Raw genomic sequence first — 24,684 nt, 5'->3', positions numbered from 1 at the left:
GAAGTAGAAGAAGTACATGAGTAAATGTACTTAGTTACTTTCCCCCTCTGGTTCTGTATATGGGTCATATCATAGCAGCTAACTGGTCTCCAATTTTCTATTCACATCACATGAACTCAGAGTGTCCAACATTTCCCATCATATCTGCCGTGTGTGTTCTGCACAGTGCACCGCGGCGCCTCAAAGAAATGACTATTGGACTGGATCTGCTGTTGGGAAATGAACTCCAGAAGGTCAGTGGGCAATGATCGTGCCAGAGGAGGCGAAAGGGTGGACGGGATATCCCCGGCGTCCTGTCTGGCCCCGGCGAGATTACGAGCGATGTAATAGGATCGTCCATTTTCAGTAATAGAGCACAGAAAGGCTAAGCCCTGGCTTGGGTCTTACTCGCACACCAGATCACCACGAGGCAACAAATATATATATATATATATATATTTATAACCCCCGTCTCTCCTTGCTTAGAGGAGAGGAAGCTTAGCTGCCTTTTAGACGTGAGCAAAGATACACAGCAGCGGTTGCTTTGCGCCGCAAAATGGGGCGACGCTTCCAAGCCAGAGAAATCCCCGCTGAGCCGTAATGAGAAGTGAATAGACTGCGATAGCGAAGGCTTTGGCCTGGGCTTGTTTGTACAACAGCATAGTCCATTTCATGTTGTTTAATTGGCTCATTTGCAAACTGATGATGCACATTCAGAGATAATGGAGTGTCTGTATTGAAATGCATGACACAACTGCAGTCAGTGAACTGGTACAAATGATGTCTCCTTTTTATTGACAGCACAAACACATCAGCCTTGTGTGTCTGACATATTGAGGACAGGGCTGTCAATCGATTCAAATATTTGATCGCATGATTGTCCATGATTAATCGCACATTTTTCATCTGTTCAAAATGTACCTTAGAGGGAGATTTGTCAAGTATTTAATAATAATAATCATAAATTTGCCTTATATAGCGCTTTTCAGGAACTCAAAGAGTTAGAGTAAGGGGGCTTAAAATACTCTTATCAACATGGGAGTGGGCAAATATGCTTACTTTAAGTAAATGTCTGTATATATTTATTATTGGAAATCAATTAACGACACAAAACAAAGACAAATATTGTCCAGAAACCCTCACAGGTACTGCATTTAGCATAAAAAAATATGCTTGAATCACAACATGGCAAACTGCAGCCCAACAGGCAACAACAGCTGTCAGTGTGTCAGTGTGCTGATTTGACTATGACTTGCCCCAAACTGCATGTAATTATCATAAAGTGGGCATGTCTGTAAAGGGGAGACTCGTGGGTACCCATAGAACCCATTTACATTCACACATCTGGAGGTCAGAGGTCAAGGGACCCCTTGGTTGGTACTAATGGATTCATTAGGTTTTCTAGTTTCATATGATACCAGTTTCTTTACTCTCGCTTTAAAACTGAGCCGCTACAACCTAAAGATTGCAAGTTGCGTTAAAGAAATTAGTGGCATTAAAACAAATTTGCGTTAATGCATTATTATGGCGTTGACAGCCCCTACTCAGGATAAATACTTTTTAGTGTAGTCTCAAAGTTATTTTCCATGAAAAGATTAAAAGGAGTAGCGCATTCATTATTTCGCCATGCTCCTACAACAACGTTGAGAGGCAAAACCTTTAATTTGGTCTCTTGTGACGCTCCCCTTCCATCCTCTGCAAGTAATTTCTTTTCAGAGCTGCTCCCTTGAGTATATCGGAGAAAAGCCTTCAAAGGCTGTGAATTTGTATTGTCAATAGATGTTTTGTTTCAGCAGGGGAATGTTTTTCAGAGGCAATTCCATCTGAAAAAGATTTATTGATTGAATCATCCTGCTAAAGGGTGGCCCTCAGAAGCAAAAAGAATCGTGAGAATCTGATAGTCCTGCTCTCTTCCTCTCCGATTTCCTCTTCACAGAGGCTACTCCAGGTTAATCCGACTCTGGCCAACTGTCACCCGTTGGCCAGGTTGCCATAGCAACTGCATTTCATCCTTCAAACAAGATGCAAAGAAGTTAGGGGGGGGGGGGAGAGAGTCAAATTCTCAGAGCCTCCCGAGGTGTCACCGGAGGACAAAACATTCAAAATGAATGGAAAAAAACAGGATTTCAATTCAGCAAGTCAGTTATCAAAACAGAGAAACACAACGTCCCGAGGCCTGGGATAGTAACCATCTGTTCTGACAACTCCTTAATGAATGCTCAGACACTGAAACTATCTGGTGCTATGGTCTGAGGATGTTAATGAAACCTGAGGAGGGTGCAAGGGAAAAAAATGAAGTTGACAGCTATATTAGCCACATTTAATTCCCAGTATTTCAAACAATGGGAGGCGTAAACAAGTGTTGCAGGCTATTTGATGCCAAACTTGGAGGGGGGAGAATGACCGTGTGGGATGCCAGAAGAAAGGTAATGAATACAGGCTGGTGGTGGGGAAAGAGGAGGGAAACTCTTTGAAAGCGAAGGCCTAATGTGTGTTCATCTGCGAGCAAGGCCATATCGTTGAAGGAGCCTTGATTAGCGGCAGCCGCTGTCAGCCGGCTACCAGCATTATGTAGATGTTTGCATTATTTTCATGGCCTTCTTACCCATAATTATAACTGTGACATCAAGCGATGTATAAAATAACACTGTTCCTATAGCCTAAAGGCCCTGCAGCGGAGCAAAAAAAGACTTCTGAATATAGTAAAGAACATTTTCATGCTTGAAAAATACAAAGTCTACAGTTGTGCATAATGCATCAGAAAATCGAATCTCCCACTCTGAGTCAGGCAGCGACTCTTCAGTGTGTGGCCCCATCGCCCACTCAGGCCGAGCTCTTTCTGGCCTTTGCACTGAAACAATTGGCCTCTGTAATTAAAAAAGGAAGCACTGTCGGTGATTGTCATGCTGTATATTCTGTGTGGGCCGCTGCATACATTCACTAATGAGATGTCGAACTTTAGGCCCTGTTTTCACCTGGCATTAACATGCGTCTTGGGTGATCCAATCACAAGCAACATATCGATATTATATCGATATCGTGATACGAGACTACATATCGTCTTAGATTTTATGATATGGCATAAGTGTTTTCCTGGTTTTACAGGCTGCATTACAGTAAAGTGATGTAATTTGAACTAAAACCTAACTGTTCTATTACTTCCCTTTACCCACTTAGTCATTATATCCACATTACTGATAAGTTATCAAAAATCTCAAAATATTATGTGAATGCACCAATAGTCAACCCCACAGTATCGATACCGAGGTATTTGGTCATCGTGATGTTTGGTTTTCTCCATATCGCCCAGCCCTAGTTCACACCTGGCAATAGAAGGCATCCCGAGTGACCACTTGTGGTTGGATCTCACTTCCCCGCTCTATATGCAAATAAACTCGTACATCGTTTGCGTTTGCAATATCACGCCAAAGCGTGTAATAGACCCACCTGTGACAGCGTGTCATTGTCACGTTTTGCCTCGCCGAGGCCTGAATATTCCACGCGTGTATGAAGGTGCAGTACCAGCAGGGGGCAACAAAACCACTTAGTTAAGTTTAGAAAAGACATCAACCACGTCATGGTTAGGCTTAAAGTAGGTACGTAAACTAAGTAAAATACATACGAAAACAACATAAGATCAGTACGGAAAACACGGAACAATTCTCACCATCATACCAAACCAGTCAACCTGATACCACGTCAAAGCGTGTAATAGACCCGCCTGTCCACCAGAGGACAGCCTGTCAGTGTTACGTTTTGCTTCACCGAGGGGTGAATATTACGCGCCTGTATGAAGATGTAGTAGCCTACCAGCAGGAGTAGTCATGGTCATGGTTGGCCTTAAAATAAGTAAGCAACTAAGTAAAATACGTACGAAACATGTGACAAGCGTCACGACAAAACGACGCCTAAAGCAAGAATGGCGTTCTTATTTCACGCTTTTCCTTGTGCATTATCCCGTGATTCACACGTCTTTCCTTGCAGCCGGGCTGGGCGGGAAGCAGCGATGCACTTCCCGTGCCTAGTATGCTGGAAATTAATAGAAGAAGAGGGCAAAATCACAAAATTTGACACACTCGTAATATATCTCTACGGACTTTTATGACATTTTCAGACGTCGTGGACAAAGCCAGCGATTTGAGAACCAACCGGAAAAAAAAGAGGAACAAAAGGAGAGCTGCGGCTTTGATGACATATTTTCCTGTTATGTCCTTGTCGGGGAAGCATCAGGACACATTTGCATTTATACTACAAGAGATATGTGGTGAAACGCGTCCCAGACCACCTCGGCGAGTGGTTTGAGTGATCAGATCACAATGCATCTTGGTGGTCGTATACACTTGTATATTTACTACCCTTGTAAAAACAGTAAAACACCAGTAAAATTGTTGAATGAGTCATTTTTCAGAAATTAAATATTAGTACAAACTAGTCTGTACTTTTGAGTAGTGTGGCTACAGCTTCTATCAGCGTGACATATGACATTGTTTCTAGACAAAAGAAGATAGTCAATAATGATGTCTGACCACTGAGCCCATAATCTTGCCCTCTCCGCTACATGAAACGCATGCATGTACCAGCTTTGTTTGGTCGCTAGGTTACACTTTTTAATGAGAAACTGCCAAGCTCAATACACCTCGGTCTTGTCTTTATGATTGATTGGGGAACAACTAATGCACCCGCTGTCAAGTGGTGATGCCCACTCATGTTACTGTGGTTACCAAATGATGTCGCATTAATGTATCCGCTTATAAGATCACTTCCATGGCAGCTCGCGATAAGCGGGGTGGGATTTAACTGTTTAATTCAGTTTTTTGAATTTGTGCTGCATAAACTATCACACAACCCTGTGGTTGGTACGTTTTGCTTTCACACCATCGAACCACAACAGAGTCCGCCTGACAGCTTTCACACCAGCCCACTGTGCAGTAAATTAACCAAACCGAGCAAACACACTAACCAAAGTTAGATGCATGCCTCGTTTCCTGTAAATCCCTTGCAGGTGGATAAGCAATTTGAATATTTGTTTCCATTGGAGATGGTTTAGTTGTTATCACATGACCTAAGTATGGAACAAGTGGTCATTTCTGGATCATGTATGACGTTGTGATAGGATTTTCTTTTGTCAAACTGTAACCATGGTCAAGAATGGAACCACGAATAACGCGTTACTGTAAGTTTGTTTTGACGCCACTAATTTCTTTAACGCATTAATACAACTTGTGATTTTTAGATTGTAGTTTTAAACCTAGAAGATACTGGCATCATATGAAACTAGAAAAACTTAAGGAATCCATTGGTACCAACCATGTCATACTAGCTTGTCAGGAAGAAGGTTAAATAACGCTCCAAAGTTAGACTAAATTTTAACGAGGAAAAACTGTCATGACCATGTTCAAAGGGGTCCCTTGACCTTTGACCTCCAGATATGTGAATGTAAATGGGTTCTATGGGTACCCACGAGTCTCCCCTTTACAGACATGCCTACATTAGCTAATTACAAAAAAACTGCTGAGCGCCATCGGCAACAAGCAGACATCCCATCATTGATAAAGTACATACTTATATTATCGAGGTGCCAAGGTGAGACCAGACAAAAAGGGATCTCCCAGGGGATGTTATGGACTCAAAGAAAATCTATTCCCTCATTTGCATACAGTACTCTCTGTCGTAGGCTGCCTCAGTGCCCCTATGATAAATGAATCAGATGGTGTGTCAGTTGTCTTCATCTAATAATGTGCTTTTTGGTTGAATCCTATGAATTAATCTAATCTAATTAAACACGAATGACTGATAAAGAAAGGCGAGCGGGGAGAGAGGAAATCATGTGGCAAAATGAGCTCGCCACGGGGTGCTACATTTTCCAAAACTGGCTGTTGACCTCCATCTTACGGGGTTCGAGTACGTAACAAGCTCCCAGGAGAAGAGCACGTGGAAATACTTTTGTTTAATGTTAGTCTTTCATCTTCAGAGGTAAAGGAAGACGGGCGGATTCTGCACCTTTTGTTTCCCGTTATTCATTAATTTGCAACAGAGCTCGCCTTTAAAGAGTTGCACTTTGACCTGTCTGTGATTCTCCCAAAATGCATTCATTATTGCACATATTTTGTGTTCCCCTGTGTTCGCCGAAGCACTTAAGTTCTCTCTGTGCATGAAGAATGCCTGTTTTAGTCAAAACGGAGTCAATGACTCTTTTAATAAAGCTAGTTGTAGTTGCTGCAGGCGTACACATTCAAATATCCTGGGGGGCATCCCAGAATGCCTCATTTCGGAGCGCAGACAAAGCTGAGATCTGTTTCTATAAAACAGAGAAGACGACACATAAAAAGCTGAAGATATAAGTTAATAATTGGAAAGTCAGACGACCTAAAAGGTTAATTTCAATCTCGTTTTCCACCACTACATTTCACCAAATTTGACACATAACATGGCACATTTTTGATGATCCTGTAAGAGGTTTTTAAATTCCTGGAGGTAAAGCCTATGTGACATAAACTGCAATAACTATTAAACACATTGAGGCAAAAAAGGTCCTGCACGATTTGATGGTGCTAAGCAACATGATACATTTAAATGGCATTAACTCATAGGTGTTGTTAGCATTCTTGCAGACATCAAAGAATTGGCGGCGATGAAGGCCGACCGTTGCGTCGCCTCACATCGCCTTTTTTTGTCCGACAAGTTGCGTTTGAACACACTGCAAAGATTCAACAAGCTGGATCAACCGAAAAGCCGCCGACACGGGAAGACTAATGCTGACGGCGCGGGACACACCGCAAAAAATTGGCCTACAGACGCTCACCGATGGCCCCAAACTGTCCGACGTGTGTCTCGGTGTGTTAAGATAATGTTATGGTACAGAGTGGTACACATCCTATTTGGTTAATGTTGCTGATAGCACCCCTATTGTTTTATTACTTTACAGTTTAGGCTGCTTTTCATGGTTTGACTATGATCATTCTATGTTTTTACCACTATTTTTTGTGTCTCAGTGTGGTTAAGTGATGTCCTGAGGTTGAAATGGTAATAAATAGGGCTGTGTATTGGCAAGAATCTGTCGATACGATATGTATCATAATACTGGGGTAGCGATTCAATGTATTGTGATATATTGCGATACTGTAAGTAAGGCGATACATTAAGATTTTTTTTAATTTTATTTTAGGAAAACTGTAATAGTATAAAGAACACACCAGAAATACACCATTTTAGAATAGGCAAATCAACAAATATATATATATATATATAAATATACACAGCATTCAAATAACTGCATGTTTTTTGCCCCAAACTGCATGGGATTAGCTTAACCCAATTTCGTTAACGAAAACTATGACGAAATATGGTCGTCAACAACCTTTTTTTTCCACGACTAAGACGAGATGATGACGAGATGGCAATGACGTCATTAAACACCAACGGTGATGATATCAAACATCCAATATTGTTGACAAAAAAAGACGAGACTAAAGTGTAGTTTAAAAACATAAAAAAATTATTTAACTTAACTATCTTAACATATCTTGTGGTCAGAGGCCAACGGACCCCTGTGAAAATTGTTTTTCCTTGCCAAAATTTGTAAGGTTTGGAGCATTATTTAGTCTCCTTTGCCCCGCTACAACCTCCGAAAGACAGAAAAGCGGTCGGGCCCAACGGCAGGCCATTGGATTTTTTAAGAGGTTAATAAAAAAATCAAAACAGTGTTTTGGAGAATCTAAACAGTATCACACAACAGAATATCGCGATACTCATGTATATCGATATTTTTTTACACCCCTAGTAATAAAGTCACTTCTAATTTTGCACAAACCATCCCGGTACAAAGCCCTCACATTACTGGTCAGGATTTAGGAATTCTTCAATCAATTCTTTATTAACTTTATTAAACTTTAGAAATATATATATATATTTATTTCTATGAGGATTATGCCCTCTTGGCTCATCTATACACAATCCTATTGTATGTTAAAGGGTAACTTCAGTATTTTTCAACCTACTTTCTCATGTTTTTGTGTCCAAGTGACTAATGGGGACAACAGTTTTTTAAACTGGTCCAGTATTGAGGGAGAATGCTGCAGCCGGCAGCCGCTAAACAGGCTGTAATGTGATCACTCGGGGCAACTCCTCATTGTCAGTTTACGTCCACTAAGAGTGCTTGGTTTTGGATCAGATTTTTATTATAAGTGTCTGACATTATGGAAAGGACCCTAAAGAGAAATAAAACATTTTTCTTACCTTTCACTTGATCCAGTCTGTCTGTTCGCTCGGAGAAGTCTCATTGTGAAACCTCGCATCATATCCACGTTGTCGAAATCTGTCGAAAAAAAAAAAAATGCAGCCATGACGTTGAAAATCTTTTAGAGAACACTAAGCTACGATATCTGTACTCCAACACAGCAAACTCTGACGATACCGGCACTCCTCTCTCCAACTCTCACTCAGGTGCCCACCCTTTAAGGACTTATTTATTACGTCAAACAGAACAAATCTAATAACAAAACATGGAAGTCGTAACTGATTGTCTTGAATCCTGGGTTTAACACTAAGCTGCCAGCTGTTTTTAGTCGGACAATTCATCTCCAAAAAGCTCTCCAAATTAAACGGCAAAAAACATTGTTTGTCCGTGCCCTCTAGAACGACACATGTTGCCCAAACAACAGATGCTGTCATTTCTCTTGGGAGGAGAGTCTCAAACTCCAACATTTATTGATTTGGAACTGAGGTGGGGCTTTTGTAAATCAATGCCAGTCTGTGCGGGCACGTGTTCATCCTTCTGAAGTGCTATTTGGCAAGTCATTGAACACCAGACAGCTCCTGGAGTGGTGGTGGAGCAGTTATTCTACTCAAATGTCCCAAATATCGCATAATTAGCATTGAAGGGATCAAAAGTCGTTCACAAAACAATGACAGATATTGTCCAGAAACCCTCACAGGTACTGCATTTAGCATTAAAAATATGCTCAAATCATAACATGGCAAATTGCAGCCCAACAGGCAACAACAGCTGTCAGTGTGTCAGTGTGCTGACTTGACTATGACTTGCCCCCAAAACTGCATGTGATTATCATAAAGTGGGCATGTCTGTAAAGGGGTGACTCGTGGGTACCCATAGAACCCATTTCATTCACATATCTGGAGGTCAGAGGTCAAGGGACCCCTTTGAAAATGGACATGTCAGTTTTTCCTCACCAAAATTTAGCGTAAGTTTGGAGCGTTATTTAACCTCTTTCCCGATAAGCTAGTATGACATGGTTTGTACCAATGGATTCATTAGGTTTTGTAGTTTTATATGATATTAGTATCCTCCCTCTACCTTGAACCTGAGCCCGCTACAACCTCCGAAAGACAGAATAGCGTCCGGGCCCACCGGCGGAGTTTTAAGGGGTTAAAATAAGTACATAAAATAAGTAAAATACGTACGAAAACAACATAACATCAATCCGGAAAACACGTTACAAATGTCACTAACATACCAAACCAGTCGCCCATATGGTACCCATAGAACCCATTTTCATATCTTGAGGTCAGAGGTCAAGGGATCCCTTTGAAAAAAGGCCATGCTAGTTTATCCATTTCCATTTAGCGTAACTTTGTAGCGTTATTTACCATTCTTTCCGACAAGCTAGCATGACATGGTTGGTACCAGTGGATTCATTAGGTTTTTCTAGTATCATATGATACCAGTATCTTCACTCTAGCTTTAAAAACTGAGCCCGCCACAACCTCCGCAATATCGAATAACGTCCGGGCCCGATGGCGACCCTTCGGATTTGTAAGAGGTTAATTAAAAATCCCAAGTTGTGTTAATGCGTTAAAGAAATTAGTGGTGTTAAAACAAACTTAAGTCAACGAGTTATAATCACGTTAACTTTGACAGCCCTAATAAAATGCTCACTTAATTTATGACACCATGAACATTTCTATATATTTCAGGACCTACTTAAATGATCGGATAGTGTGACAAATGCATTAGTATAATTATACTACATCCAGTTTACATTCAGTTTTCCCATCTGAAATACTGTCATCGACTAAACTACAAATTACATTTATTTTAAATTGACTTATGTTTATATTTATTTTAACTACACTATTTAATGCATTAGATGATCATTTTGCTTTTACATTCACTTGTGTGATTTCCCCTTTTATATATATATATATATATACACATATTTTATGAGCACTGTTGAAGGAACCTGAGACCAAAGATTTTCATTGCCAATGACTGCTTTGTGACGTACGACACATAAAGAACCTTGAACCTTAATTATAGGGCGTGATTCTGCTGAATAATGATTGAGGCCGTCCAACTGCACAAGTCAAATCTATCTATAAGCTAATATGACATATTTCAAAACCTCTTACTGCACAGCTTCCAACGTGGGGCGTGAATTAAGTGGGCAGTTCAACAAAAAGGAAGTCTGAAAAGAAGTGGTCTCCTGCAGTAACTTATACAACCTCAATTTCAAGTAAAGAATAAAGTTAAAACCGACTAAGAGGGATAAATAGCTGAGCTGAAATCATGGGAAAAATAACCAGTTTTAACCCTATTTTTTTTAAAGCAACACACTCGAGCGATACGGAGATAAACCACAGCAAGGGTAGATAGTACTGACGGCTGGGCTGCTTATCGATGCATATGTACAGCCATGCTTGTTTATGTGTGGCAGCTCCGAGATAAGTTGCACCGCCTTATCTGCCGTTGCGCTATCAAAGAACTCGAGCACAATTCAACGCAGATTTAGGGAAGCATCTGGCTCGCCGTTGCACCCTCGGGAAAACCCTCCTTCAGACGGGTTTTAAAGAAGGAAAAATAGCATAGAATAAGAAGACATCTGTTCTTTCATCCAAACCTCTGCTGTCCAAGCAGGAATAAACATGAACTGCTTTTGTGGTTTCAAATTTGACAAAGGATCTTTCATCTAAAGCAGGTGAAACCACCATGTAAGTATCATCATAGCTGACACTTTTATTTTCTTAAACTGCCTCTAAATGTGCTTTTGCGTTCATTTATTTCACAGTATTCAAAGCTCATTAATGCAAAACTGCAATTTCCTGCTGCACACCATTAAGATTAAATATTGGTACAAGCAGCTGATAAACAAGCATTATGCATATCATGGGCTTTTTAAGCTCGCAAAAAACCCCAGGCGGCTGATATCTAATACTGTTGCTAACTAACCCCAACCTAATTTAAATGAACTACCTGTAGTACCGTTTAATAAGTACGGAGCTGCAGGATGACAGCTGAATCCATGCAGATGTGCGCTCAAGACAACGCGACGCTGCAGTCGACATTTTCATCCCCCCGCCATGTGCAAAAAGTCTCTGAGGCACTCTGACATTTCCATATGAAATACATCTGGTTTGTCTGAGAGACTTGGAGCTCATCCTCCTCCTCCTCCTCCTCCTCGTCCTCAGGGCTGTTTGTTGCAAAAAGCATTTGCGAGTTGAAACAGAAACGTTAGATTAGACCCGAGGGACACAAACACCATCGCAACAGGAGCAAATTGGGAACTGAATGAAAGAAAAATCAATTATTCCAAAACCCCTTATTAACAATTAGTGCTGGTGAGGGGGCTTTCTCTTGCTTTTGTTGTGGCTGATTGTTTTGAGAGTGGCGTCCTAGGCAGCTGGGGTTGCTTGTCTGACTATTGTCTTCGATGCTGATTGTCACCGCCCAAAGGGGAACCTTGACAAATATAATTTCTGAGTCTGCAAGTTTTACAGGAGACAAACTATGGGGTCACAAGGTTGAGACTTTGCAAGTTAATATTGTTTTGTCTTTTGCTTCATGGTAATGTGCAGTACAGAGACCTTAAAAAAATAAGTGTGTTTTCTCTCTAATTACAGTAAATGTCAAACGTGAAACCTTAAGTATAACATTTCAGATATTTTGGCATGTTAGAGACCACATAAAGTGTAGAAGATGGAGATAATAATGTATTCTATAGTCTCTCACTGTGAAAAATGTTTGCAAAACATGCAGAGATTAACCCACTTGTGTGGTTAAAGAATCAACAGTTGTAAATGCAATGTGAAGGGTAACTATTGGTGCACCCAACCATACCACATTTAACTCTGAGCTGGGGTTTAATTAAACACCAATCAGAGTCAATGTACCACTAGTCTGACAATTGGAGATCTTCGCCTGCTGAATGTCTGAGGCCAGTCACAACCGTTTATCTACATGTGTGGGGGACGTACGGGGATGCCACGTGGAGATAACGCGCTGTTATTGGTCGACGTCTTCTAGGAGAGAGAGCCGGTAGGGAGCTGGACGCTACATGTCCACTAGATCCGGTGATGATGCCAGTGGACGCGCTGCTTCACTCAATTGGCCATTCAAACAAACAGCGATGTCCCCTATTGTGGAATGCACCTGACTGGTCCCTGGTACTCTGCTCGCCGTTTCAAACAGGAAACAACATGGCAGACTGCTCATAAACTTTCAGCTTTTTGTCATTTGAGTTAAGAAATAGGCGATGCCACTGCTGAATCTCCTTTTAGAGCTACATCGCCTAGTTTGACAGCTTGGTCCAAGTTTCATAGACCCGGACAGGCTCATTTGCATAAAGATATTTCAACTTTATGAAAATACAGACCCCCTGTCAACTCGGTACAACACTCCAACAATGCATTGAAACCTCTGATACTGACTATATGGCGTAACATATGACACAAAATGCAAAACAAGTGACAGAAAAGAAAAGGCACCGTACTATGTAGGACGGAACCTGCCAAAATAAACAAAATTAAAATGAATGCATAAATACATAAATAAATACATTAATTTAAAAATAAATAGAAAATAACTAAATACAAAAATAAATTAATTAATACAATAAATACGAAAATTTATGAAAAAATAAAACAATTAATGTAAAAATAAGTAAATGAATTTAAAAATGAATACAAATAAATACATAAATAAATTTAAGGGAAAATTAAACAGAAAAGTAAATAAATAAGGAAATTAATACAAATAAAACAAAAATATCAATTTATGTCACATTTTATCAATTAATGCCTATATTTATTTTTAATATTATTTTTGCTACATTTGATGACATATTTATTTATCTATCAAGTAATTTATTTATTTGTTCATTTATTTTTTATTTGGGCAGGTTTCCTTGCTCCGTACTGTACGTCTTAATGTCATATAAAGGTGAAATAAAATAGCTGAAATAATAATACCAGACACCTGCTTTGAACGATCATTTGTTCCGCTGTACATTTAAAATTTAAAAATTTATAAAAATAAATACATAAATAAATAAAAGGGAAAATTAAACAAAAGAGTAAATGAATAAGGAAATTAACACAATGATTAAAAAAAAATAAAGAAGCAAACTAAAACAGAAATATCAATTTATGTCACATTTTATCAATTAATTAATGCCTTCATTATTTTTAAAATTATTCTTGCTACATTTAATGAAAATTATTTATTTATCAAGTCATTTGTTTATTTTTCATTTATTTTTTATTTTGGCAGGTGTCGTCCTCCATACTGTACGTCTTAATATCATATAAAGGTGAAATAAAATAGCTGAAATAATAATACCAGACATCTGCTTTGTTCTGCTGTACATTTTTTGACATCCTTCATTTTCATGCTGTTTTTCTGCTTTTCGTGGAGAGCTGACCTTTCCTTTTAGTCTCCTTATCATATGTTGTCTCTACTCTGATCTACTTTCATGTGCCAAAGACACACAGATAAACTTTTCTGCTAATAAAATCAACTGTTTCAGTGCAGCTTCAAAGTTGGGAACACAGTTCAGCTCACTTATCTGTGTAGAGGACATGTCTGAGCTGGCTGCGCCGCCCTGGGGCCCCTGCGGGCCAAGCTGGGCGACCCCTTACATCCAATCACAGCTGGTGAGAGGCTGGTTGGGCAATGATGAGCAGCTGGCTTTGTCACATTAGCCGTGACCGTGTGTGACCCCAGGGTGGCTTGGCAGGCTGCTGGCTTACCAAGAGCCCGAGAGAGGGAGCTCAGCGTGGGGCTCGGGGAGGGAAATGAGCTGGAGAGGGCGCCTTCTACGACGGAACTACAAGAGAAGCGCGCATTCGCCTCGGCTCAAGATGGCCGGCAGCCAAGCGAAGCAGATGTTATATGCTGATTTGGTGACTCGGCCGCTCCAGGGGGGTTATTTATAAAACGCTCGGTCTCATGGTCAAATGTGATTTTAGCTATGTGGTAGGCAGGTAGAAGAAGTGTTTGTTTACACAAGTTGAAAATGCTCGCACATCTTTGCTTTCCTTGCGGCAGTGTTGGGGTTGATAGAGCTTCAACATGAGACACACTGAGATGTAAAATAAGTAGTAATCCAAAACGGACCTTTTTGGATGTGGAAGTCAGTGCTGCGCTTTCCGAATCGAAGGCTCAAATTACACAACCGGGAAGGTTTTTTTTCCAAATGGAGGGAGAAAGCTACACAAGCAGGGCATTAAAATTAATTTTAATGGGTGTCCTGCGAGGCCACCATTCAGACAAAGCCATAATGTCACGACTAAACACAACCTGCTGCGAGAGGAATCAGCTAGAAGGCAATGTAATTAAAGTTTTATAAGGTATAAAAGCTGCTTCAGACCTTTTCGCTCCAAAAACTAATCCAGTTTTGCCAGATTTATCCTTTCAGTTGGCCCAGAGACCACAAATAGAGGTCAATTATTCTAAAGCGTGCTGAAATCTAATCGTTTACTGACAGAATAGTTGTTACTGCGGCAGTACTCGGTCAACTAAACCCACACACGAAGAGCCGAGAACATGATTTAGCATGTCAGCTAAACTGGTTTGGAATATTTATAGGGCGAGGAGCTGAGGCTTGAAAAATGCACTTGTGATGAAAGTGAAGATCAAATCGAAGTAAAAGCCCCAGGCGTGACTCCCCGCTGAGAGGAAGGAGGGAAAGGCAGAGGATGTGAAAGGACGGGAGGTGGACGGAGAAGAGAGTAGGAAGCAGAGAGCCACAAACAGTGAGAGAGAGAGAGAGAGAGTAATGTGGAAGAAAGAGATAAAGATTGGGATGGGAAGAGCAGCGGACATAGTGGTGTTTCTCAATTATTTCCTTGGTCTTTCTCTTTGTGAGGGATGGTTTAGCCCAAAATGAAAAGAGGAAACTGTACACAAACTCTTTTGCCCCAGAGTTAATCAAGCCACAGTTAAATGTTTAAAGAGCATATTGAAATTGAAAATCATGAATTTGAAAATGGAAGGTGAGAGTGACAAAATGTAAAATGTGTATATCTGCCAGGGCTGTGTATTGGCAAGAATCTGGTGATACAAAACGACTCAGGATACAGGGGTAACGATTCAATATATTGAGATTTTTTTTCAAGTCTCATTTTAGGAAAACTGTCATAATATAAAGCCATACTAAAATCTGAGTAAAAAATATGTGAAATGGCTACTATGGGGACTAACATCATTACTCATGAATACAACATTGGATCCACAAGAGTGTTTTATGTATTTCTAAGACTGTTAAGGGACCCCAGAACGCAGAAATATACAAATACACCATTTTAGAATAAGCGAAAATAACACATTTGTACTGCATGGTTTTGCCCAAAAATGCATGGAATTAGCATAAAATGGGCAGACTCGTGGGTCCCCATGGAGCCCATTTTCATTCAGATATCAGAGGTCAAGGGACCCCTTTGAAAATGTTAGCGTGTCAAAATTTTAGCGTTGAGTTGAAAAGAATTAATTCGTTAGACAGAAAGTAGTTTTGGGATGGAATGAACCTTTAAAACTGTAAGTCGTTAGACAGAAAGCAGTATTTGGGTGGAACAAACCTTTAAAACTATAAATGTTTGGACATAAAGTAGCATTTAAGTGAATGAACCTTTAAAGCAATAAGTCGTTATACAGAAAGTAGTATTTGGGTGGAAAGTAGTAGTAGTAGTAGTAGTAGTACTAGTTGTAGTAGTAGTGGCAGAAGGAGCAGGAGCAGCAGCAGTAGTAGTAGTAGCAGCAGCAGCAGTAGCAGTAGTCTTGGCAGTAGCAGTAGCAGTAGTAGTAGTAGTAGTAGTTGCTGAAGGAGCAGCAGTAGTAGTAGTAGTAGTAATAGTAGTAGAAGTAGTAGTAGAGGCAGTAGGAACAGCAGCAAAAGCAGTAGTAGTAATAGCAGCAGCAGTGGTAACAGTAGCGGTAGTCATTGCAGTAGTCGTAGCAGTAGTAGTAACAGCAGCAGCAGCAGTAGCAGTAGTCGTAGCAGTAGTAGTAGTAGTAGTAGTGGCAGAAGGAGCAGCAGTAGTTGTAGTAGTAGAGGCAGTAGGAACAGCAGCAGGAGCAGTAGTAGTAATAGTAGTGACAGAAGGAGCAGCAGTAGTAGTAGTAGTAGTAGTAATAGTAGTAGAGGCAGTAGGAACAGCAGCAGGAGCAGTAGTAGTAATAGTAATAGCAGCAGCAGTGGTAGCAGTAGCTGTAGTCGTTGCAGTAGTTGTACCAGTATTAGTAGCAGTAGCAGTAATAGTAGTGACAGAAGGAGCAACAGTAGTAGTAGTAGTAGTAATAGTAGTAGAGGCAGTAGGAACAGCAGCAGGAGCAGTAGTAGTAATAGTAATAGCAGCAGCAGTGGTAGCAGTAGCTGTAGTCGTTGAAGTAGTTGTAGCAGTAGTAGTAGCAGTAGTAGTAACAGTAGCAGTAGTACTAGCAGTAGCAGTAATAGTAATAATAATAGCAGCAACAGTGGTATCAGTAGGAGTAGTCGTAGCAGTAGTCGTAGCAGCAGTAGTAGCAGCAGCAGTTAGACAGTTGATTTTGTACAAATCTACCTGTCAAATCCCTGCTTCTTAGTCAAACAGCGTGAGTTCAATCTGCAAAATATTATAATATATATATATATATATATATATATTATATATTATATTATCATCACCAGAGAATCGGCATTCCACAATTAATCTCATAGCCCTACTATCAACTATCATGGAGCTATGTGGGGCTGCACAGAGACTTAGTGAAGTCCAGAGCAAAGAGAGGCTGCTTCCTGGCTTTAACTGTGAAGCAGCTGCAGGTGTACTTCAACAGAAATATGTTCAAAACAATGAATGAGTTGAACATTCGGTGTCACTGTCAGTTCATAACGGATATCAGGAGTAGAGTACATCCTCTAATAGGCATGAATATCCATAAAAATGACAAGAATGTGAAGCTGAGCTCGTTCACCTGCAGAGTGAATACAGTCTCAGATTTCCACGCAGCACGACTTTAAGATGACTTATACAGATTCAGTAAAGAGGAGGATGAGGAGCCTAAACTGTAAAGCTAAGAGGGTGGATTTAATCATCCACGTTATAAAGGGAGCTACCGCTGTCTCCAATATCCCTCCTTGGTTTTAAAGTGCGATATCAGTCAGTGACTCATCCGCCATTATTTCCACTGAATTCTCGGTCATACAGTATATGGTGTTAGGAATTTATTAGAAATACCATCAGCGTAATTACCTCAAGAGTGTCTCTGAGATAAAGTAGGGAAGATACAACAGATGTTACTGCTTACATACAGCCGCTCTGGAAGCACACAGCTCTAATATTTCTCACCATATGTGAGTCAGTTTGCAGCAAAAGTTATGGGAACATTGTGTCGTTCAAAACAATTATAATAATTGACCTGATAGGAGCACTATAATTAAAACACACACACTAAAACCACATGAAACTCAACAGCAAAAACACATTTACTTAATAATACTACAGTCCGTCCCATCTTTCTTTTTTGTGTGACTGTAGAAAACAATAGATTTTAGTCCAAGCTTATTACAATTTCATTTTCTTCCAATTCCAATGCAACTTGCAACCTTTACATTAAAAAAAGAAAATAAATTGTTTTGAAGAACTCACCAATAATCACAATAAAGTATGTATTTATTGATAGTAAAACTAAAAATTCCAGTGCAGAAACTATTTTCCTTTTAAATTTTTATTTAGTTGTTGATTTGACAACATGTTATCTGATATTTAAATGGTGAATAGGGTAAAACTTGTAAATAATAGATATCACCATGAAATTTCCTAAGTTGATTACTTCCATTTAGACGTTTTTTTTTTGTATTACAAGTTGTCTGAAATTGTATGTTTAAATATGCAAATCATGCATTAACTTATTAAATGATGCACTAACTTTCATACATTTCCAGAACAGAAATCATTGGATAAAGCCAGGTTCAAAACTCTTGTTTCATTTTGTCGATATATTAGAGTCAAAGGTTTCTACTGAGGGAATTTGGATATCTCTTTTATCACTCCATAAATCAGAAAATAATGTCAACATCAATTAAAGGGACTGTTTGTAACTTCTTACACGTATAAATTATTGCAGGTTGGATTCCCATGGTCGTTCGCGTATGGCTACGGCTGCGGAGCAAGTAACGTTATCGTCTCCGACCGAAACTCCGGTGTCTCCCCTGTTCCCTCCGGCCGCGGTCGGGAGGCTGAGGCAGGAAAAGCCAACACTAGGATCAGCATTGATTCATGGAGAGACCTTCGTCTGGTCAGCTAACATTACTGCCGAGCAGCTGAAATAAAGAGTGATATTGTGGTTTTAGCTGACGTGTGTCGCCTCACTCTTTTGAGCGATGCTCGTTCATGTCTATGTAGAGCGAGCACAAGCGCGAGCAACAGGACGCTGACTTTCGTTGACTTAACGGCCACAGGTGTCGCTGTTAACAAGACATTTCTGATTCTTACATAGAATCCCTGTCAAAAAATCGCCATACATTCATACATTTTGAAGATGCTAATAGGTCAATCTGTGCAGCCAAGGATGAATAGGGTTAACATTTTTAACTAATAGATATCACCATGAATTTTTTTTTAACGCTACTAATTCCTTTAACGCATTAACACACATTTTCAGAGGTTGTAGCGGGCTCAGTTTTAAAGCTGCTGGTATCATATGAAACGACAAAACCTAAGTAGTCCATCGCTACCGACCATGTCATACTAGAAGTAGGTTAAATAATGCTCCAAACTTGCGCTAAATTGTGGCGAGGAAAAACTGGCCTGGCCATTTTCAAACGGGTCCCTTGACCTCTGACCTCCAGATCAGTGAATGTAAATGGGTTCTATGGGTACCCACGAGTCTCCCCTTTACAGACATGCCCACTTTATGATAATCACATGCAGTTTGGGGCAAGTCATAGTCAAGTCAGCACACTGACACACTGACAGCTGTTGTTGCCTGTTGGGCTGCAGTTTGCCGTGTTATGATTTGAGCATATTGTTTTATGCTAAATGCAGTACCTGTGAGGGTTTCTGGACAATATCTGTCATTGTTTTGTGTTGTTAATTGATTTCCAATAATAAATATATACATACATTTGCATAAAACAATCTTATTTACCCACTCCCATGTTGATAAGAGTATTAAACACAGGACAAATCTCCCTTTAAGGTACATATTGAACCAATAAAAAAATGTATGATTAATTTTTAACTATGGACAAACGTGCGATTAATCACGATTAAATGTATTAATCGATTGACACCCCTAAAATAAATATAAAATCCTGTGAGATATGAATGGAGACGTTCTGGCACCATCTCTCTACTGAGTTAGCTGCACCTGCATGATGCATGTGTGTTTAGAGACAGCCAGCCATTTCTAGTGCATCAGCGATCATTCTCAAACAGCCCCTGTCACCTCTTCAGAGGGTGGACATCTCATTTTGAAGCAGGATCCATAAAACATATTAAGTAATGGATGTGTGTGTGTGCATGTGCGTGTCTTTCCTGCCTTTGTGCGTCGTACGGTCTCTGAAATTAAAGTAAGTTAATTTAGCGGTCTATTGAGTAGTCCATTCTATTTCCCATCACAGCCCAAGGTGACAGCACGATACTCTATAATACACTTTCATGTTGTTTTGAGGAGAGAGCAGGAAGGGAGAGGATAAAAAGGGGGGGAAGAGACAAAGAGATGGCTGCTGTGTTTGCTCCTCATGCACTATAGTGCTTTCTCCCACACAACCTGCCATTACAGCCCCCTCTAATCAGATTTGCAGAGCGAGGCCAAATGCAGGGATCCTAGCTCGACTACCTTAACACGGCGAAAGGGGGTGAGCCATCGGAACCCCTCTTTGGACAGGCAGCTGAAATAACAGTGATTACTCCTGACAGCGGCGCATGAGTGGAGACTGCACTCACATTTGGCACGGCGCTCAAATGTCGTTTCACCTTCGGCGCACACTAAAAGGTGACAGGCGTCATCCTTCTTGGGTTGGCTGTAGGTGTGGACTCCGGGGGGATGTACACAGAAACCAATATGTATCACAAAACGACACGACTCCGTGCCCTGACTGACAGACCCCAAAAGGCACAGATATGTTAATGATACATAATAAATGCCATTTGGGCTAGCTTGATACTCACATGTGAACTGTATAATTAGATGTCGATGGGATAATGTGGCTGAAGAACACGTCCAATAACAGGTCAAGTATCATCTGCATCTAGTTAGTTTGCCATTTGTGATGATTAGCGTGGTTTCAAAAGGATCCAAGTAAAATGTGTGTATCAGAATGAGAAAGTGGACACATGGCCAGTTGTTAATGCTGCTTGTGAGCGCAGCACATGAAAAGGGAGTTTCACTTTGAAGCAACCAAATCAGAGTTACAAAGCTGTTACAAAACACCATCATATTATAATAACTAATTAACATTATATGTCAACTACACGGCGAGCAAAACAAAAGGGGAAAGCTGGCAAAGTCATATCAAAGGCAAATATTATGCGTCCCTAATTCAAACCATCAATTCTGTTTTTTTGGTTTTTTTTAAAGGTCACATATCATGCTCATTTTCAGGTTCATACTTGTACTTGTATAAAACTTTATTTTCCTCATACTGTCAGCCTGAAAATGCCTGTATTTACCCTCTGTCTGAAATGCTCCGTTTTAGCGCATTTTGACAGAATTGCGACAAAATTGCAACAGAATTGCGTTGCTAGGCAACAGCTTGGGTCCATGTGTACTTCCTGTCAGCTGGTGTCATTCACATAAACTGCAAACAGCAATAAAGTGGGACACATTTAGAATGTTTATGTTTAAATCTGTGTAAAGGGTCTAAATATTGTATATTTGTGACATCACAAATGGACAGAAATCCTGACAGCTTGTTTCAAATGCAGAGTTTCTGAATACGGGCCGTGTGTATTTCCCTGTGGATTGAGCTTTTCGATACTTCCACAGTATTTATATGGGACTTAAGCCTGCTTTATAATAAAAAAACATGAAAATCTCACTTTTTTTATAATATGGGAACTTAATTCTATTTCTACAACTCAAGCCTTATGTTCACAGTTTTGGTCATCATTCCTACTGGTTATGATGGTATGCTATACACATTGCCAACTGGACTATGTTGGTCAGACAACCACAAACACACTTCCTGCTCTTATTAACTAAACCACTGAAATTAAACTGAAAATAAGTGCACTCAAAAAGTCCATTATAATCATCTACTTCAGAGCCAAGGACAAATGAGCCTTTTCTGCTCTCCATTCATTCTAGCAATTTGACTCTGATAAAATACATATTTCAATCATGAAATTGTTCAATATTCACATTTAAAAGTGACTTTTCTCTTCCTGCTTCATGTCTGTCATATTATTCAAAGAACATCCCTGATAATTTAAAGGGGAACGATGAGGCACTGAGGAATATGGGACCAGTTTTGATCATATCTTTTGATCATTTTTTCCAATGCATACTTGTACCTTTCACTCCTTTTCCAAGCTAACATTGCACACACTAGACGGTACAGCCCCTTAAGCTTCAAGCGTCTATGACCAATATGTTAGCACAAATAACGTGGTACAAGAGTCATTCCTCTTCTTTCTTTCTGACATTTGTAGAAATAGAAAGAAATGAGGTTTCATGAATAGCGGGATAAAGCGAAAAGCCGTCCACAGCCTCCCTGATCCTCACATCAAAATATCACTGAACCTTCACAGGATGTTGTGGAGCACACGGTGTAGAGCAGATTTCCAATTCCTTCATCTCTCAAAGAACTGGAAGCCTTTTCCCTTTGAAGAAATGATCCAATCTCCCACTACACGCAGCTGAGGAGGACTGGAGCTGATCCAAAAGACAGAAAGCTGACCCTATTCTTTCACAAGTAGTATTCATAGACAGTTAGGTACTGCCCTGTACATTCACAGCCAATTTCTAGAACCGTTGAGGACATTTTGAGTGGATTTGCTAGTGATGGTTTATTAGGGTCCCTGCACTATGATTTATTCCTGCACACTTCCCTAGACAGGCTGTTCTTATACACCATTCATAGCTTTACCTACGAAAAGTAATGCACTGTAATTCATATGCATCCCACAAAATCAATTTGTATGTAATCCACGTAATCGTGAACTAGGAAGTATAAAGAGCGACAAACGCCGGGTAGGGTGGAAGTCGGGCAGGTCAAAAAATACCAGACTTTCACCCAGGAGGCCGATATTTGTAATCCGCGTGAAACCAGAAGTTAACGTTGATTTATTTGTCACACAACTTCCGTACTTAATTTACGCTACTTCCTGAGGTATTTTAACCCAAACCACAATTTTTTCCTAAGTAGTTTTGTTCCCTAAACATAACCAAATAGTTTTGTTCCCTAAACATACCCAAATAGTTTTGTTCCCTAAACCTAATTAAGTAGTTTTGTTCCCTAAACCTAATTAAGTTGTTTTATTCCCTAAACCTTACTAGGTAGTTTTGTTCTCTAAACATAACTAAGCAGTTTTGTTCCCTAAACATGACTAAGTAGTTTTGTTACCTAAATCTAACTAAGTAGTTTTGTTCCCTAAACCTAACTAAGTAGTTTTGTTCCCTAAAATCGAATTAAGTAGTTTTGTTCCCTAAACCTAACTAGGTAGTTTTGTTCAATAAACCTAACTAAGTAGTATTGTTCAATAAACCTAAGTAGTTTTGTTCCCTAAATCTAATTAAGTAGTTTTGTTCCCCAAACCTAACTAAGTAGTTTTGTTCAATAAACCTAACTAAGTCAATCTTTTCCTAAACCTAGCTTGGTAGTTCTGTTGCCCTAACTTAACCAAGTCGGTCTTTTCCTAAACCTAACTGAGTTGTTTTGTTGGCTAAACCTAACCAAGTCGATCTTTTCTTAAACTTAACTAAGGCCCTGTTCACTCCTGGTATTAACATGCGTCCTCAGTGATCGGATCAAAAGTGGACAGCTTTAAGTACGTCTGTTCACACCTAGCATTAGAATGCGTCTCCACATGCGTCTCCAGTGACCACTTGTGATCTGATCTCACTTCCATGCCCCATTTGCAAATAAACACGTAGTAAACACATGTGTAGCACACAGCTCCTATCACTATAATTATACTGGACTAGAATCAGAAGATACCAAACTCGAACAGGAGGCAGAAAAAGTTATTTGCAATATCAATTGACCACACTAGACAAAAAGCTATGAACTGGTACCTTGTATTTTAAAAAATAACAACCAAAATAATATCAATACCCATGAGTTCAGTATACAGATTAATTCCACAAAGAAGCTTCAGTTTCACATCAGCAACGAAATATTTCTTTTGTCACACTTTGGGTTTGAACCACTGAGTTTTTACCAACTATTTTTTCTGACTGGGTGCACACTAATATCAATAACTCAAAATCTCAATATTTGGATCCAACATTCAATGAGTAACAATATTAAAACAATAACCCGGTTCAATATTATCACTTCTCAACTCGTTTCAACCTTACAATAATTCAATATTAACTGCTCCAGTAATAGACACTGTTAGCAAGGCATCACAATACACCATATGAATAATATGAATATTCAGTCCATTCACTTTAACCAGTGTGATGGTTAACACTCAGTCTTTCACTGGCACAAGGAATGTGTTTCAGGGAGCACGAAGAGGGTAAATGTTTTCAAGTCAAGTAAAAAAAGGATTAAGTCAGAGTCTGGTGTTTGAGGTTGTGCACGATGCTGGGAGTTGAGTGTAAAGGGTGGTGTAGCCGTGTACAGTTTGTGATGTTTACCCTACCGTCGTGGCAGAAGAGAGGTAAGGTTGACGGCTCTTGGCTCTGGGATCTTCACTCCAGGGATCTAGAGGTCTCGTCTGGGTTAGCTCGCCATCAACTTTGAATCACTCCAAACAACCTGATCTGCAGTTATTGACATGGCCAGAATTGTTCATGAATCTATTGCATTTCTGATTCATCAGGAATTAATAATTCCTTTAACTTCAACAACACATATTCATATAACGTAGATTTTACAATCAACATATTTTAAATAACCTTCACACTGCATGATGACAAATTAAACTGTGGTGAAATGAGACTGCATTTCTATCTTAACATAACATACTCTTTAAATTAAAGCAAATAATGTTTTTTTAAGGATAGCATTCCTATAAGTAGAAGGGTATAAATATATGTATGTATACATCCGTTTCTGGACGCATGTGTACATTTATACACATTTATGTATATATACTTTATATTTGTTTTATCAACTTGTCCTACCATTTTACCACTTCTATTATTATTGATATGTTCTGTGATGTTCTGTTTTAGCAGTTACCATATCTTTACTCTATTTATCTGCTTTTATTGTCTTGTGAAGCACTTTGTAACATCTGTTTTGAGAAGTGCTATATAAATAAATGTATTATTATTATTATTAATGTTGCATGAATTATAAATTATAGAAGGTAAAC

General features: G+C 39.6%; 2 long non-coding RNA genes across 2 annotated transcripts; one reads left to right on the top strand and one right to left on the bottom strand.

Moving 5' to 3' along the window:
• The first annotated feature begins 1,944 nt into the window (after positions 1-1,944).
• On the top strand, positions 1,945-22,398 carry LOC119483349. Its single transcript, XR_005205653.1, has 3 exons — positions 1,945-1,956; positions 6,315-6,320; positions 22,250-22,398. It is a non-coding gene; the product is annotated as an uncharacterized LOC119483349 (long non-coding RNA).
• Positions 7,651-23,722, bottom strand: LOC119483350. The gene is made up of 3 exons (XR_005205654.1): positions 23,712-23,722; positions 18,670-18,673; positions 7,651-7,770 (listed from the first exon to the last, which is right to left on the bottom strand). It is a non-coding gene; the product is annotated as an uncharacterized LOC119483350 (long non-coding RNA).
• Between the last annotated feature and the right edge of the window lie 962 nt (positions 23,723-24,684).

This window comes from Sebastes umbrosus, chromosome 24 (genome assembly GCF_015220745.1).
Source record: "Sebastes umbrosus isolate fSebUmb1 chromosome 24, fSebUmb1.pri, whole genome shotgun sequence".
Taxonomy (NCBI): domain Eukaryota; kingdom Metazoa; phylum Chordata; class Actinopteri; order Perciformes; family Sebastidae; genus Sebastes; species Sebastes umbrosus.
Note: the sequence above shows the minus strand (reverse complement) of the source record. Positions and strands in the feature narration are given on the sequence as shown.